Here is a 16,883-nt window from a genome sequence, read left to right on the forward strand (position 1 = left end):
ACCTCTGCCACTTTTAAAATGAGGAACTTGGGCTGGGCACAGTGGCTCACGCCTGTAATCCCAACACTTTGGGAGGCAGGAGCATCACTTGAGGTCAGGAGTTCGAGACCAGCCTGGCCAATAGGGTGAAACTCTGTCTCTACAAAAAATAGAAAAATCAGCTGTGCGTGGTGGCGGGCGCCTATGATCCCAGCTACTTGGGAGGCTGAGGCAGGAGAATCGCTTGAACCTGGAAGGCAGAGGTTGCCGTGAGCCAAGGTCATGCCACCGCACTCCAGCCTGGGTGACAGAGTGAGACTCGGTCTCAAAAAATAATAAAATGAAATAAAATAAAATAGGAACTTGTATGAAGACCCTGTAAAAAGTTACCTACAGCAGTCGGATGTTTTGGAAAACATCCGAAAGCTTAGGTCAAGTTGGTAATAGATGTGGCTGGCCATTATGTTTTCTTGATTGCAATAATTACTTTGTTCACTACCCTTCAGAATAGTTTTGTGATTAGGATAAAAATTATAATGTAGATAGAAGAGCCTAGAGACTCTTTATGTGAACGCATGAGTTTTGGCTGTTCCCTTCAAACTGGCCTGAGGCTTGGTGACATTGGAATTGTGTGTTAGATAAACAGTTGGTATCTAGGGCAAGCTTGAAAAAAAAGTACTATTTAAATATTGACCAAAAAAAAAAAAAAAAAAAAATCCCAAACAACTGTAGGAACTTTCGTGTTCAAATGAATCCACACCGTCTAAATACAGCGTGGTAACATTAGGCTTCCCCTCTGGTTTCCGTGGGGTCGAGTGAGCCCTGAGCCTCTCGTGCCCTGCCAGGACTTTGCCTGCTGGCTGGCTTTGGAGCACAGGGAGGTGGGACGGTTTCCACGGCCAGCAGTGTTCCCACAGCACTTCCTTAATATAGAACGTTTTTAAAAGCAGCACTGGCCACCGAAAAAGCTCAACTCCCAAACACGGTCATCAGTTCATAGTTCATTTTTATTTTGTTTTCATGTTGTTAAAACAAGAAATAGCATGTAAACATGTCTGCGTTACCGAACATCAGTAGTGTTTAGGATAGAAGAGGAAAACATTGAGTTTCTAAGCAGAAAAAAAATCTGTTTGTCCTTAAAGGCAAAGGAAGGGGCAAGGTCTGTCCTTGAGTAAGTGGATGAGGTTCGAGGCCTCTAGCCGCGTTTGCTAAGTTGTGGGGCTTGAAAGTGTCCATAGGATGTGGGGGGTGTGCTCCAGGGCTGACCTCGGCTGGAGTCCCCTCCAAGTCAGGGTGTCGCTCCGCACGCATTTGTATGAGTTCACCTGAAATGTGCCCTTGTGGGGGGAGCTTGGAATGGCCTGTGGGGCAGCTGGGTCCCAGTGGCTGCCGGGGATGCCTGCCAAGCTGTTAGGCAGCCCTCGGGCTGCGGAGTCCCAGCAAGTGTGGTTTACTGTTTGTTAGGATGTAATTCAAGCCTGTGGGTAGGTAAAACTACCCAGGATAAGGGGGGTTGGCTTTTCCAGGGAACAAAAGGATCCCACCAGGGAGAGGACTGTTCCGGAAAGTGGCCTGGTCCTCTGCAGCCGGGCTTGGTTTGCTCTCTGTTGGAAAGCAAGCTTGGCACGCATGCACCGGTTGAAAAGTTTTGGAGTACCTGCGGGAGGCTGAAGACATGAGCATGAAGAAACCATGGGCCTTGTCTCGGGAACCTCCCAGACTTCCCCCTTCACGGCTAGTGGGAACATGAAATGGTACACTTGCTACAAAAGACAGTCTGGCAGGTACCCAAAAGGTTAAGCATGGAGCTACTGTAGGGCCCAGCAATGCCACTCCTGGGTTTGTGCCTGAGAGGTGAAAACACACATCCACACAGAACTTACAGGAGTGCCCATAGCAGCATTATCCACAATTGCCAAAAAGTGGAAACAGCCCAAATGCCTGTCTGCTGATGAACACATAAACAAAACAAATAACATATCAACAACACGTAACGCCTCCATAGGATAGCGTACGATTCAGCCTTAAAAAGGAATGAAGTTACATGTGACAACATGGACGAATACTGAAAACATGCCGAGTGAAAAAAGCCAGACCACAAAGGCTGCTTTTGGATCGCTTGAGCCCAGGCATTCGAGACCAGCCTGGGCAACATGTCAAAATCCCGTCTCTACTGAAAAAAAAAAAAAAACACACAAAAAAACAAAATTAGCCAAGCATGGTGTCTTGCACCTGTGGTCCCAGCTACTCAGGAGGCTGAGGTGGGAGGAACACCTGCGCCCAGGAGGTGGCGGTTGCAGTGACCTGAGATTGCGCCACTGCACTTCAGTCTGGGTGACAGAGCAAGACTCTGTTTCGAAACAAAACAAAACAAAAACCCAAAATGCCACGTTTTATATGATTCAATTTCTAGGAACTCCAGAATTACTGACACAGAGAGTAGATTAGTGATGGCCAGGGCTGGGGAACTGAAGGGAAATGGGAGGTGACTGCCGATGGGCATGGGGTTTCCTTCTGGGGTGATGAAAATGTTCTCAAATGGGCTGTGGTGATGGTTGCACGACTCTGTGTGTGAAACCTCACTGAATTATAAACTATAAACGAGAGAATTACACGGTATATGAATTCTCTCTCTATAAAGCTGTTTTGAAAAGCGAACCTGGGCCGCGCGCGGTGGCTCACGCCTGTAATCCCAGCACTTTGGGAGGCCGAGGTGGGCGGATCACGAGGTCAGGAGATCGAGACCATCCTGGCTAACACGGTGAAACCCCGTCTCTACTAAAAATACAAAAAACTAGCCGGGCGCGGTGGCGGGCGCCTGTAGTCCCAGCTACTCGGGAGGCTAAGGCAGGAGAATGGCGTGAACCCGGGAGGCGGAGCTTGCAGTGAGCCGAGATCGCACCACCGCACTCTAGCCTGGGCGACAAAGCGAGACTCCGTCTCAAAAAAAAAAGAAAAAGAAAAAGCGAACCTACCAGACCAACATTAACAATTAGAGCATATTGTAGTGCAAGACAGTTGTAGATTGGCGAGATAAGATTGGACATAGAGATTTTGTAGATTGTGGAGCAGAGAGGGGTGAGGTGGACGGTGCTGTTGCAGCCTCTTAGGAGGGACAGAGATACTCAGGTGATGACTGAGCTTCAGGATCTTGTTCGTAATTTTAAGATTAAGAATCTTGGTTTGGGCCGGGCGCGGTGGCTCAAGCCTGTAATCCCAGCACTTTGGGAGGCCGAGGCGGGTGGATCAAGAGGTCAGGAGATCGAGACCATCCTGGCTAACATGGTGAAACCCCGTCTCTACTAAAAATACAAAAAAAATTAGCCGGGTGTGCTGGTGGGCGCCTGTAGTACCAGTTACTCGGGAGGCTGAGGCAGGAGAGTGGCGTGAACCCAGGAGGCGGAGCTTGTAGTGAGCCGAGATTGCGCCACTGCACTCCAGCCTGGGAGACAGGGAGACTCCGTCTCAAAAAAGAAAAAGAATCTTGGTTTGGAATCCCATGCCTGTCATCCCAGCACTTTGGGAGGCCAAGGTGGGCAGATGGCTTGAGCTCAGGAGTTTGAGACCAGCCTGGGTCACATGGTGAAATCCTGTCTCTACAAAATGCAAAAACTAGATGGAAATGGTGGCACGTGCCTGTAGTCCCAGCTATTCTGGAGGCTGAGGTGGGAGGGTCGCTTGAGCCTGGCAAGTTGAGGCTGCAGTGAACTGAGATCGTGCCACTGCACTCCAGCCGGGGCAGCACAGCAAGACCCTATCTAAATCAAAAACAAACCAGAATCTTCATTTCCATCAGTCTTCAGAATTGTGTGAGTTTAGGAGTCGTGATTCATGCTAACCATGAGACCAATGTATAAAGCAGGTGCCAATGTATTAAGTTACTTTGGGGAATATGATGTACTTTTCCAGTGGCTGGAATATTAATATCTACTTCCCAAAGTACTTCCTCCATGAGATCAAGGTATCTGGGAGGCCTAATTAATAGTAACAAGTTAGCCGGGCATGGTGGCACACGCCTATAGTCTCAGCTACTGGGGAGGTTGAGGCAGGAGCATCTCTCGAGCTCACACTGCTGCACACCAGCCTAGGTAACAAAGTGACACTGTGTCACACAAAAAATACAAAAAAAAAAAAACGAAAGAAAGAAAGGAAGAAAGAAAGGAAAGAAAGGGAGAAAGGGGGAGAGAGAGAGAAACAGAAAGAAAAGAAGAAAGGAAAGAAGGAAGGAAAAAAGAAAGAAAGAGAAAGAAAGAACATAAATAGTAACAGGATTGCTTCAGGACTGTAGTATCCGAGCAAAGGATCTGATTTTATTCAGCACATCCCACGAGGGACTGAGTGCTTATGCCTGCCAGAGTCAGTGCCCTCTCTGAACTGTGCAGAGTAAACTCTGCCAAGCTGTTAGCTGTTGTTCTTTTTTTTTTTTTTTTTTTTGAGACGGAATCTCACTCTGTTGCCCAGGCTGGAGTGCAGTGACGCGATCATAGCTCACTACAGCCTCCACCTCTTGGGTTCAAGCAATTCTCATGTCTCAGCCTCCCAAGAAGCTGGGATTACAGGCATGTGCCACCATCCCTGGCTAATTTTTTGTATTTTTAGTAGAGACAGCGTTTTGCCCTGTTGGCCAGGCTGGTCTGCCCACCTCAGCCTCCCAAAGTGCTGGGATGACAGATGTGAGCCACCGCACCCGGCCTTCCTTGTTCTTTTTTTTTTTTTTTTTTTTTTTGAGACGGAGTCTCGCTCTGTCACCCAGGCTGGAGTGCAGTGGCCGGATCTCAGCTCACTGCAAGCTCCGCCTCCCGGGTTCACGCCATTCTCCTGCCTCAGCCTCCCGAGTAGCTGGGACTACAGGCGCCCGCCACCTCGCCCGGCTAGTTTTTTGTATTTTTTAGTAGAGACGGGGTTTCACCGTGTTAACCAGGATGGTCTCGATCTCCCGACCTCGTGATCCACCCGTCTCGGCCTCCCAAAGTGCTGGGATTACAGGCTTGAGCCACCGCACCCGGCCTCCTTGTTCTTAAAGAAGGAGATGTCACAGAACAAACAAAGCTCCATGCAAAACAAAACCTCACCATAAACGAGGAAACTCCCCGCTTCCTGAGGGATGCAGGTAAATGTAGAAAGGCTCACCAAGAAAGCCACAATGGATTTTACGTTGATAGAATGCAGGTAAAAGACGTACCTTGTTGGGATGTAGGGTGCAGTATCAGAATGGAATAGGGTTCAGGCGAGCTCCTGGGATGACAGGATTTGAAGAAGGAGCAGCGCCTTGATTAGGGGAGAATGAAGAAGCTTTGGAGGGCTGGGTGTGGTGGCTCACGCCTATAATCCCAGCACTCTGGGAGGCCTAGGTGGGAGGATCACCTGAGGTCAGGGGTTTGAGACCAGCCTGGGAACATGGTGAAACCCTATCTCTACTAAAAATACAAAAATTAGCTGGGCATGGTGGCGCATGCCTGTAATCCCAGCTACTAGGGAGGCTGAGGCGGGAGGATCGCTTGAACCCAGGAGGCAGAGGTTTCAGTGAGCTGAGATCATGCCATTGCACTTCAGCCTGGGTGACAGAATGAGACCCTGTCTTAAAAAAATCAATAAAAATTAAAAACAGTCCAATGTTTTTGAGATACTTACCGAAGTATTAATGGATAAAATCTCCATTTTGCACTGGTGCTGAGAGTGAGCCGTCCGTCCCCTAAGTAGATTACATTTCATGGTTTTGTGTCAACTTTCTCCGGGCTGATGGGCCCTCTTTGGACACTGACTCAGTCTCCTCACGTCCATGATCCCTCCTGGGTCGGTGCCAGCTGCACGTGTCATCGGAGCGGAGCGTGCGCTTGTCCTTCGTCACAGGCCTGCGTGATGTGTGGCTGACGTGCGTCACATGGGATAGGCTCTCTGATCTCAGGGCTCAGGCTGCCACTCCTGCCACGTGGCTGATTTTCCACTTGCTTGCAATAGACCCTCTGTGGAAGGAACTGGAGAGGCAGTTTCCCTGTCTCTTCTCCTTCTGTGTCGCCCTCCTCCCCCTCAGTAGACGTGACCTCCCCGCTTTGTGCCAGGGTCTGGCAGCACTTGATTTTTTTCTCCTCGTCCTCCCTGTTTTCACTGCGTCATCACCTTCCCCATCCCCAAGCAGCATCCCTCTACCCCTTGGTGCTCTCCGTGTGGCCGTCTGCCTACCTTTGAGTACCCTGACCTGGGCTGGATGACGCCCTACGCATTAGTGGAGTCTTTCTCATTTTTTTTAGGATACAGTAGATACTCAGCGAGTGTGTGTGTGTGTTTTTAAATTACGGAATAAATGAATGGATGTCCGGACACCACCCTGAACACCAACACCCACTGGTCATCCCTGGACATGCATGGGTGGAAGGACCACACTGATTGTCCCCGGAAGAGTAGCTCACCCTCGAGCCTGTATCAACGTCATCTGAGTCAACACGCAGACGTCTGGGCCCCACCCCCGAGAGTCTGGCTCCGCGGGTCCAGGGTGGGGCAAGAATGTGCATTCCTGCGAGTTCCCAGGTGATCCTGAGGCAGCTGCGGGGGGATCCCATTTCAAGAAGCACTGCTCGGAGGCAATGCAGACCTCCCCTCCCTTGTCGACCCTCTGCTGCAGCTCTTGGGAGCCTCTGCTTTAGATGAGTTCCTCCCTGCTCTGACTGGGAGTTGCTGTTTCTATACCGCCTCAGTTGATAGTGTTCACACACACGTTCATTCCACACACATTTATGGAGGGCTCCTGGGTGCTGGGTGCGCGCACTTTCTGCTGCTCTCTTTTGGAACCGGGTGCCTTCTGTCTCTTCTTCATTTCTGAGACAGAGTCTTGCTCTGTCACCCAGGCTGGAGTGCAGGGATGCGATTGCGGCTCATGGCAGTCTCCGCATCCCAGGCTCAAGTGATTCTCCCACCTCAGCCTCCCGAGTAGCTGGGGCTACAGGTGTGCGCCACCGCACCCAGCTAATTTTTGTATTTTTAGTGGAGACGGAGTTTCGCCGTGTTGGCCAGGCCGGTCTCGAACTCCCGACCTCAAGTGATCTGCTTACCTTAACCTCCCAAAGTGCTGGGATTACAGGTATAAGCCACTGCATCCAGCCTCCAGTGTCCTCTCTTTCATCCTCTGGGTGTTGCCAGCCAGTGCCACCACTCAGCCCTGTTTATACCTAAGGCACCAATGGGTAAATGAAGAGACAGGCGTCTGAAGACTTGTAAAAATGTGTGCTTTATTTGGCCTGTAGCTAAACCAGTTAGAAAGCCGGGAGTTGAAGTTGATGTGAGTATTAGAAATGCCCAAGTTAAGTAGTTACTTAAGAAGTCACAGGAATGTGGGTTGTCCCTTGGTGGTTTTCTGATAACCAGCACGCAGCTCAGTTTGGCTATGTTGTAATAGAAACACAGAGATTGCCACTAATTCTGTCACAACATTTCCTGTTTGTTTGTTTTTGTTTTTGAGACAGTCTCACTCTGTCATCCAGGCTGGAGTGGAGTGGTGCAATCATGGCTCACTGCAGCCTCGACCACCGAGGCTCAAGTGATCCTCCCACTTCAGCCTCTGGAGTAGCTGGAGCTACAGGTGTGCACCATCTAATTTTTAAACTTTCTGCATTTTTTGTAGATATGGGGTCTCACTGTGTTGCCCAGTCTGGTTTCAAACCCCTGACCTCAAACAATAACCCCACCTTGGCCTCCCAAAGTATTGAGATTACAGGTGGGAGCCACCATACCCAACCAACATTTCATTTTTTAAAAAATGTTTTATTGAGGCTGGGCCTGGTGGCTAACACCTGTAATCCCAGCACTTTGGGAGGCTGAGGCAGGCGGATCACTTGAGGTCAGGAGTTCGAGACCAGCCTGGCCAATGTGGTAAAACCCTGTCTCTACCAAAAATATAAAAATTAGCCGGGCGTGGTGGTGGGTGCCTGTAGTCCCAGCTACTTGGGAGGCTAAGGCAGGAGAATCACTTGAACCCAGGAGATGGAGGTTGCTGTGAGCCAAGATTGTACCACTGAACTCCAGCCTGGGTGACAGAGGGAGACCCTGTGTCACAAAAAAAAAAAAAAAAAAAAAAAAAATGCTTTATTGAGATATAATTCACATGCCACACAATTCAGCAGTTTAAGTGTACAGTTCCTATACTTTGACATCCATCACCACAGACAATTTGGGGATGGTTTCTTCACTCGACAGAGAAGCCCGGCACCCCTGAGCTCCCACCCCCAGTGTTCCCAGCCCCTGATAGCCCCTAAGCTGCCTTCTGTCTCTATGCATTTGCCTGTTCTGGACATTTCAGCAAAATGGGAATCACATCATATGTGGTCCTTCATGACTGGCTTCTCTCACTGAGCCTCATGTTTTCCGGATCCACCCCTGGCGTAGTGTGTATTCTCGCTTTGTTCCTTTTCATGGCTGAATACTATTCCATTGCATTTGGTTTATCTTTGTTCATTATCAGTTCCTCAGTTGATTGACATTTGGGTAGTTTCACTTTTTGACTGTGATGAATAGTGTTTCTATGAATGTTGGCAGACACGTTTTCCTGTGGACATATGTTTTCATTTCTCTTGGGTATGTACCTTGGAGCGGAATTGCTGGGTCCTATGGTAACTCTATGTTTAACTTTTTGAGGAACGTCCAGAGTGTGTTCCAAAGTGGCTGTGCCATTTTCTCTTCCCACCAGAGTGTGCATGGGCCCTGATTTCCCACGTCCCCACACACAGTTGTTGCTGTTTGTCTTTTTGATTATAGCCACACTACTGGAAAGACACTTTTGTATCAAACACAAACAGAAAACTTATGTATTGGTGATTTTTCTAAAAAAAAGACTTTACGTTTTGATAAAATAAGCTCGTTGTATTGGTTAAGATGGTTTTTGTTGTGAGTTAGTGAACACCTAACTAAAATTACCTGAAACAAACAAACAAAAAAATGAATTTACTATCTCATGTAACAAGAAGTATGGCAGTTCTGGGGTTGATTAATTCAGAGGTTTGATGACATTTCCAGGACCCCAGGTGCTTTTCATCTTTGCTCTCTGCTGTCCTTGCCATGTGGGAGATGTCTTCCCTTGTGGCACAAGGTGGCGGCAGCCATGCCGAATGACACAGTGACATCTAGTAAAGAAGAAGGCCTTTTCCAATCCTGCATGTCTTATTTTACTAGCACGGAAACTTCCCAGACGTCCCCAAGTAGACATCTCTCAGCTGCCTTTGGCCAAGGCGGGGCCATGTGCCACATCCTCCTCAGTCACTGGAGAGGGGAGGGAAGCCCCATTGGGGTGTACATACCCTGCTTCATCTATTTACTGCGGGTGGGCTGTGTGTGTGCATGCATGTGTGTGTGTGTGTGCATGCATGTGTGTGTGTGCGCATGCATGTGTGTGCATGCATGTGTGTGTGCATGCATGTGTGTGTGCATGCATGTGTGTGTGCGCATGCATGTGTGTGTGCATGCATGTGTGTGTGTGCATGCATGTGTGTGTGTGCGCATGCATGTGTGTGTGCGCATGCGTGTGTGTGTGCATGCATGGGTGTGCGTGTGTGTGCATGTGTGCGTGTGTGTGCGTGTGTGCGTGCGTGTGTGTGCATGCATGTGTGTGTGCATGCATGTGTGTGTGTGCGTGCATGTGTGTATGCGCATGCATGTGTGTGTGCGCGTGCATGTGTGTGCGTGTGCATGTGTGTGCGCGTGCATGTGTGTGCGCACATGTATGTGTGTGTGCATGCATGTGTGTGTGCATGCATGGGTGTGCGTGTGTGTGCATGTGTGCATGTGTGTGTGCGTGTGTGCGCGTGTGTGCATCTCCTTCCTAAGCAGGTAGAAAGGAGATCCCCCAAGCAGAATCAGGCTTCTGCTAGTAAGGAAGATAGGTGTGTGGGAACAGGGAGGACATGAAGAAAGAAAATGATTCTTAGGGATGCAGTGCATTAGTGGCTGTGACTAGTTAAAATGTAGAATTTTGTTTGTTTGTTTTTTTTCTTTTGAGACAGGGTCCTGTTCTGTTGCCGAGGCTGGTGGGCAGTGGCAATAGTGGCTCACTGTTGATCTCCTGGGCTCTAGCCATCCTCCTGCCTTAACCTCTTGAGTAGCTTGGAATACAGGCGCGTACCACCATGCCTGGCTAATTAAAAAAAAATTTTTTTTTATAAGGACAGGGTCTCGCTGTGTTGCCCAGGCTGGTCTTGAACTCCTGACGTCAAGTGATACTCTTGCCTCAGCCTCCCAAAGTGCTGGGATTACAGGTGTGAGCCACTGCCCAACCTTCATGCAGCATTTAAAAAATGAAAATGTAGGTGCTTGTTCTAGGAGAAACTTGTGAAATTGGATCATTTAACCAACTGTGCCTGTGCGTGACTTGCCTTCAGTTCTCCAGCTTGGCCTCAATCCCTTCTTCTTGCTGCTTGGAACCCACATCCCCACCAGTGACCTCACAAGGCAGTGCCCCTCCGCACCCCTCCCCTCTCCAAGACTGCCCCGCCATCCCCTCTCTTGCTCTTACCCGCACGCCCCCGCAGACACAGCACCCTCCCCCCACCCCCACTGTCGCACCCTCTCTCGCTCTTACCCACACGCCCCTGCAGACACAGCGCCCTCCTCCCCTGCCGCACCCTGGGCTCCCCGCATGTGCTGTGGTGTTGAAGGTGTGGGTGTCAGGATGAAAGGAAGAAATCTAGATTTGATGTGGTGGGAGGTAAAAGCACTCTTGAAGGCTTTCGAGCCGGGCTATGACTGTCAAGATGAATGTGGTTTTAATGTGTGGAAGAGATTTATTCCTTTAATAGTCACCTGTTAAGAGTCTTAGATTTCACTGATGTGTCTTGTTAAGAAACCTTATAACAAATGTATTTCTTAAACTTACATCTGGAGCTCTGCAAAGCGTTAGCTGTTCTGCAGGAATGACAGAGGGTCTCCTGTGTGGCCAGCTCCTCTGGAGTCAGGGAGCCACAGAGCCGCTCCTGGTTCTGAGGATGGTGACAGCAGGAGATGGAGATGGCTTCATGGTCTGGTGTGAGCAACGTGCAACCTCCTCCCTGCTGTTAAGTGACTGGATTTCCCAAGTGCTGGCTACTGATTAGTTCCAGTTTGTATTCCACGAGAGCAGATGTGTGTGGGGTGCAGGGAATGCCCCCCTGCAGGAGATGGTTTTCTCCTGCCTCGTCCCTCCCCAGGCCATGCCATCCACACACAAGAGCACGCCCGTCTTCCTTTCTCATAAAGCACAGACCTAGGAATATTTCTCAGTTTAAAAATAGTGTTTTCCCTACCTCGAGTCAAGGTTCAGTTCTCATCTCTCTAATTTTAGTTCCTTGTTTTTATGAACTTGGAAATGTTTTCCTTAACCAGAAAACAGAGAAAAGTGCTCACAGAGACAAGGGCAATTTCTTGCTCCATTTCCCTGTAGTGAAGGCATTTCTATGTGAGATTTTCTTTTTTTTCTTGAGCAGGTTATTTAAAACCAAAATTTTGAATTAGGGACTTAAAGAAGAGGCAAGGGGGAAAAAGTGCTCTCTATGGGACTTTGGTTGCCGTGTGGAATGTTTTTTGGAGTGTAAAATTGATATTTTACAAAAAAAAAAAAAAATGTTTCTGGTAGAGGCCTGGAGAACGCTGTCATGGTTCTGAAGGTGTATATATTTTTTATTCTTCCTATCAAACTAATTTTATATAAGACATTAATGAAAAGGTCAAAACACATAATTCTCTGAAGCCTATTATAAAAATTACTTCTGTTGGGCTGGGAACGGTGGGTCATGCCTGTAATCCCAGCACTTTGGGAGGCTGAGGTGGGAGGATCACTCTTGAGGCCAAGAGTTTGAGACTAGCCTGGCCAACATGGCAAAACCCCATCTCTATAAAAAAAAAATTATATATATATGTATATATGCGTGTGTGTGTGTGTGTGTGTGTGTATATATATATACACACACACATAGACACAAAAATTGGTTGGGCATGGTGACACACGCCTGTAGTCTCAGCTACTTGGGAGGCTAAGGCAGGAGAATCACTTGAGCCTGGGAGGTGGAGGTTACAGTGAGCTGAGATTGAGCCACTGCGCTAGAGCCTGGGCAACAGAGCAAGACTGTCTCAGAAAAAGTAAAGAAAAGAAACATTACCTCTGTTAACTTCTTTAAATTCTTAGGTACAGGTGGTAATTTTTTTCTTTGTTAAAATTGATGTCAAGTCATTTTGTGTTTCAGTTTTCTTTTGCTATTTCTTGGGGATTTTTCCATGCACCTACATAATATAGTAGAATTTCTTTGAATTAATATGCTATAGTTTAATCATTTCCTGTTTGAGCTTTTTAGATTGCTTGAAGATTTTTCTTTCCTTTGTAAATATTGCAACTTTAAGGAATTTGTGACTTTTGAAGCTGTTTAGGCAGATGGCAAAGGAGTGACCATCTTATTTTTATTAATTTTTTATTATAAAAGTAAAATATGCTTTTGGTGTTTTAGAAAAGACAGATAAGCAAAAAGAAGATTAAAAAACATTTACCAACTAGAGATAGCCATTTTGAATGTTTCAACATGAGGTTTTTAGACTCTTTCAGTACATATACAATATATATCAAATATAAATATTTATTCAAAATCAAATATATGTCAGTGCATATAAATATATATAGATATAATGGTGTCATATGAAACACACTGTCTTATAACCCCTTTTTTTAACCTAATGGATCATGAATACCTTTCTACTTAAATCTGTATATACATCTTTGTTTATTTTATTTTATTTTATCTTATTTTTTTATTTTATTTTAGTTTATTTTTGAGACAGAGTCTTGCTCTGTCACCTAGGCTGGAGTACAGGGGCGTGATCTCGGCTCACTGCAACCTCTGCCTCCTGGGTTCAAGAGATTCTCCTGCCTCAGACTCCCCAGTAGCTGGGACTACAGGCGTCCACCACCACACCCAGCTAATTTTTGTATTTTTAGTAGAGACGGGGTTTCACCATGTGGGCCAGGATGGTCTCCAACTCCTGACCTCAGGTGATCCACCCACCTCAGCCTCCCAAAGTCCTGGGATTACAGGCATGAGCCACCGTGCCTGGCCAAGGCTGTATATACATCTGTGTCGTCATTTTAAATGACTAATATTTTATTCTGGGGATGTACTATAATTTATTCAGGAAATATCTCTTGTTGCAAATGTAGATTGTTTCCAATTTTGAATCATTGTATATCACAATACCACGCTGTTGATAATCCAGCCATCCCTCAAATCAGAATGCATTTTATAATTTAATGGTATGTCATAGTTTAACTGGCAGCACTTCGTGTTATTTTTTAATAGGACAAAAAGTAATGAAACATCTTATATCATTAACATCTTAGACTCGATGAAATATAATATTGTCAGTTATAACAGTGTGACGAATATCCGTATTTGCCGTTGTTTTTGTCCACAATAATTAGTAGCGGGGCCAAATCCCTTTTTCATATGTGTGTTGCCCTTTTGTATTTCTTTATGAGTTGCCTGTAAATTGCTTGTCTTTTCCTTATTGATTTGTGAAAGTTCTTTATTTATGTAAGTATCTTTAATCTTCGTCTTCCATATATGTTGTAAAATGTGTCCCATTTTCTCATTTGTCTTTCAATTGTGATACTTCTTGATATGTGGAAATTTAAAATCTTTATGTTGGTCTTATCTATCCATCATTGTTTATGATTTCTACCTTTGGTAACATGGTTAGAAAAGCCTTCCACACCTGAGGACTATGTAAAATATTAACCTGTATTTTCTTCTAATATTTTTATGTTTTTCTTTTCTTTTTTTTTCTTTCTTGAGGCAGGGTCTCACTCTGGGCAGGCTGGAGTGCAGTGGCGTGATCTCACTGCAGCTTCGATCTCCTGGGCTTAGGTGATCTTCCCACCTCAGCCTCCCAAGTAGCTGGGATGTGGTTTTAACGTGTGGAAGAGGTTTATTCCTTTAACAGTCACCTGTTAAGAGTCTTAGATTTCACTGATGTGTCTTGTTAAGAAACCTTATAACAAATGTATTTCTTAAACTTACATCTGGAGCTCTGCAAAGCGTTAGCTGTTCTGCAGGAGTGACAGAGGGTCTCCTGTGTGACCAGCTCCTCTGGAGCCAGGGAGCCACGGAGCCGCTCCTGGTTCTGAGGATGGTGACAGTGGGAGGTGGAGATGGCTTCATGGTACACCACCACACCCAACTAATTTTTAAGTATTTGGTAGAGATGGGGGTCTCATTATATTGCCCAGTCTGGTCTCGAACTTCTGGGTTCAAGCTCTCTTCCCACCTTGGCCTCCCAAAGTGCTGGGATAACAAGCATGAACCATTGTGCCTGGACTGGGCATACCACAAGTTAAAAAATTCAGTATATCCGTTGATGAATATTTGAGTTGTTTCCAGTTTTTGGCTATTATGAATAGAGTTGCTGTGAACATTCACAAGTCTTTTGTGCATGTGTATTTTTATTTCTTTTGGTTAAATGCATAGGAGTGGAGTGACTGGGTTGTGTGATGAGTGTGTTTAACTTTATAGGAAACCATGAAGCTGAAAGTGTTGTTTCTTTGTAACTGGCCACTTAATTGAATGCTTATTCTGTTTTTTTTTCTTTTTTTTTTCCCTGAGACAGAGTCTCACTTTATTGCCCAGGCTGGAGTGCAGTGGCACCATCTTGGCTCACTGCCACCTCTGCCTCCTGGGTTCAAGCAATTCTCCTGCCTAAGGCTCCCAAGTACCTAGGATTACAGGTATGCGCCACCATGCCTGGCTAATTTCTTTCATATTTTTAGTAGAGATGGCATTTTGCCATGCTGGCCAGGCTGGTCTCAAACTCCTGACATCGAGTGATCCACCCACCTCAGCCTCCCAAAGTACTGGGATTACAGGTGTGAGTCACCGTGCCTGGCCTGTGTCTGATTTTTAAAAATCAGAGAGCCTTAGATTTTTCTTGGCAGAAAATCATATAAATTTTAAATCCCCTCCTTTTCAGTTTTTACATCTCATTTTAAAAAATTGGACTGAAACGTAAAGGCCAAATATATGCCTGTTCTCTGCTTAGGAGTTACAGTAACATTTGATGTGTGTGTGTGTGTGTGTGTGTGTGTGTGTGTGTACATACCTGTGTGCGTGTGTGTGGGTGTTTTCCCTCTGTAAGAAAAGAAAGCATGATGTAATGTGCAGGGAATAATCATAATAAAGAAAATGCTGGTGTGCTTCTTGAGTGCGCGTTGTTGCTAAATTGGCCATTTACTCCTAAAGGACCTTGGGGAAGGGTGTTTGATCTCTCTACAGCCAAAAAGACCACCTGAAAACCCTCCTGGGCCTCCTGAATGTGCTCGTCTCTCCAGATGTCACAGGAACTGTCCTCGGGGGGCGACGAGGCTGTGCTGTTCCATGCCGGCACAGTCTCAAGCTGTTCCCAATTGCGAGTGAGTTTTGAACAAAACTATAACTTCCTTGCATAGGGCTTACAATTGTCCTCATCTTACACCCCATAGTCCAGTGAGTCTGCACGCTAGCTGTGGAAAGCATGTACAGAAAGGAGTCTGATTTTTTTTTTTTTTTTTTTTTTTGAGACGAAGTCTCGTTCTTGTCACCCAGGCTGGAGTGCAGTGACGCAGTCTCGGCTCATTGCAACCCCACCTCCCGGGTTCAGGTGATTCTTCTGCCGCAGCCCCCTGAGCAGCTGGGATTACAGGCACCCGCCACCATACTCGGCTGATTTTTGTATTTTTAGTAGATACGGCGTTTTGCCATGTTGACCAGGCTGGTCTCGGACTCCTGACCTCAGGTGATCTGCCCGCCTCGGCCTCCCAAAGTGCTGGGATTACAGGTGTGAGCCACTGCACCCAGCCAGGAGGCTGATTCTTAATTATCGATGTCTGGGCCGGACACGAACTCCTGGGCTCAAGTGGTCCTCCCACCTCAGCCTCCCAAGTAGCTGGGACCGCAGGCATGTGCTACCCCACCCAGCTGTATTTTGCATTTGCTCTGTCATCACTTTGTGCTTTTGTGCCTTTCTTTTCTCCTCATTAACTGGGTATCTGTCACTTAAAGAAATAACACCGATGTGTTTCAGGATAATAGAACCCCTATGAACTCTTCCAGACTTAAAATTCATCCGTTTCTCCAAAAAACCCTGCCTGCATTTTTCCCAGATAAGGCAGACGCTCTCAGTAGCTGGGTATCTGCAGGTTGGACCCCTGCCCACCTTACAAGATCCAGTAACATTTCCTTTGGAAAGTTTTTCCTGACTCCTCCCCCCCGCCCCCTCCCGCCCTAGCCGCCATTCCTTGCCAGGTCTCTGTTTAGCTCCTTTCGCCTTAATGGGTCTTTGGAATTGTGTCTTCCCTTCACTGAGCTCTCCAGGACACATTTTGCAACATTTTTGTGTCCCTGGTGTATGGTGCTTAGCAGACGCTCAGTATTTACATGTTGACAGATTGCACACATGGGACCAAGTAAATTTCTCGCCAGTACATCCAGTTTTCCCTCACCTCTTCTGCAGTAAATTAATGTTCCTCTGAGATTTAAAAAATTAACTCAGTGGTTGGCCGGGCACGGTGGCTCACGCCTGTAATCCCAGCACTTTGGGAGGCCGAGGCGGGTGGATCACTAGGTCAGGAGATCTAGATCCTGGCTAACACACTGAAACCCCGTCTCTAATGAAGAATACAAAAAATTAGCCGGGCGTGGTGGCGAGCGCCTGTAGTCCCAGCTACTTGGGAGGCTGAGGCAGGAGAATGGCGTGAACCCGGGAGGCGGAGGTTGCAGTGAGCCGAGATTGTGCCACTGCACTCCAGCCTGGGCGACAGAGCAAGACTCCGTCTCAAAAAAAAAAAAAAAAAAAAAAAAAAAAAATTAACTCAGTGGTTAAAGTAAGAGATTAAAATTAGGCACTGACCAGGCACGGTGGCTCATGCCTGTAAT

The 16,883-nt window shown here is 46.8% G+C and overlaps 2 protein-coding genes across 5 annotated transcripts in view; both read left to right on the forward strand.

Moving 5' to 3' along the window:
* Nucleotides 1-16,883, forward strand: part of ADCY9 (adenylate cyclase 9) — a 153,657-nt gene that overhangs the window by 25,479 nt on the left and 111,295 nt on the right. The window lies entirely within an intron of this gene.
* The window catches only part of TRAP1 (TNF receptor associated protein 1), a 427,467-nt gene continuing 422,052 nt past the window's right edge, over nucleotides 11,469-16,883 (forward strand). The window contains exon 1 of the mRNA XM_050774272.1: nucleotides 11,469-11,472. The gene's annotated coding sequence lies outside the window, so the exon portion shown is untranslated. The remainder of the gene's footprint in view (nucleotides 11,473-16,883) is intronic.

The sequence above is a fragment of the Macaca thibetana genome, chromosome 20 (genome assembly GCF_024542745.1).
Source record: "Macaca thibetana thibetana isolate TM-01 chromosome 20, ASM2454274v1, whole genome shotgun sequence".
Lineage (NCBI taxonomy): Eukaryota > Metazoa > Chordata > Mammalia > Primates > Cercopithecidae > Macaca > Macaca thibetana.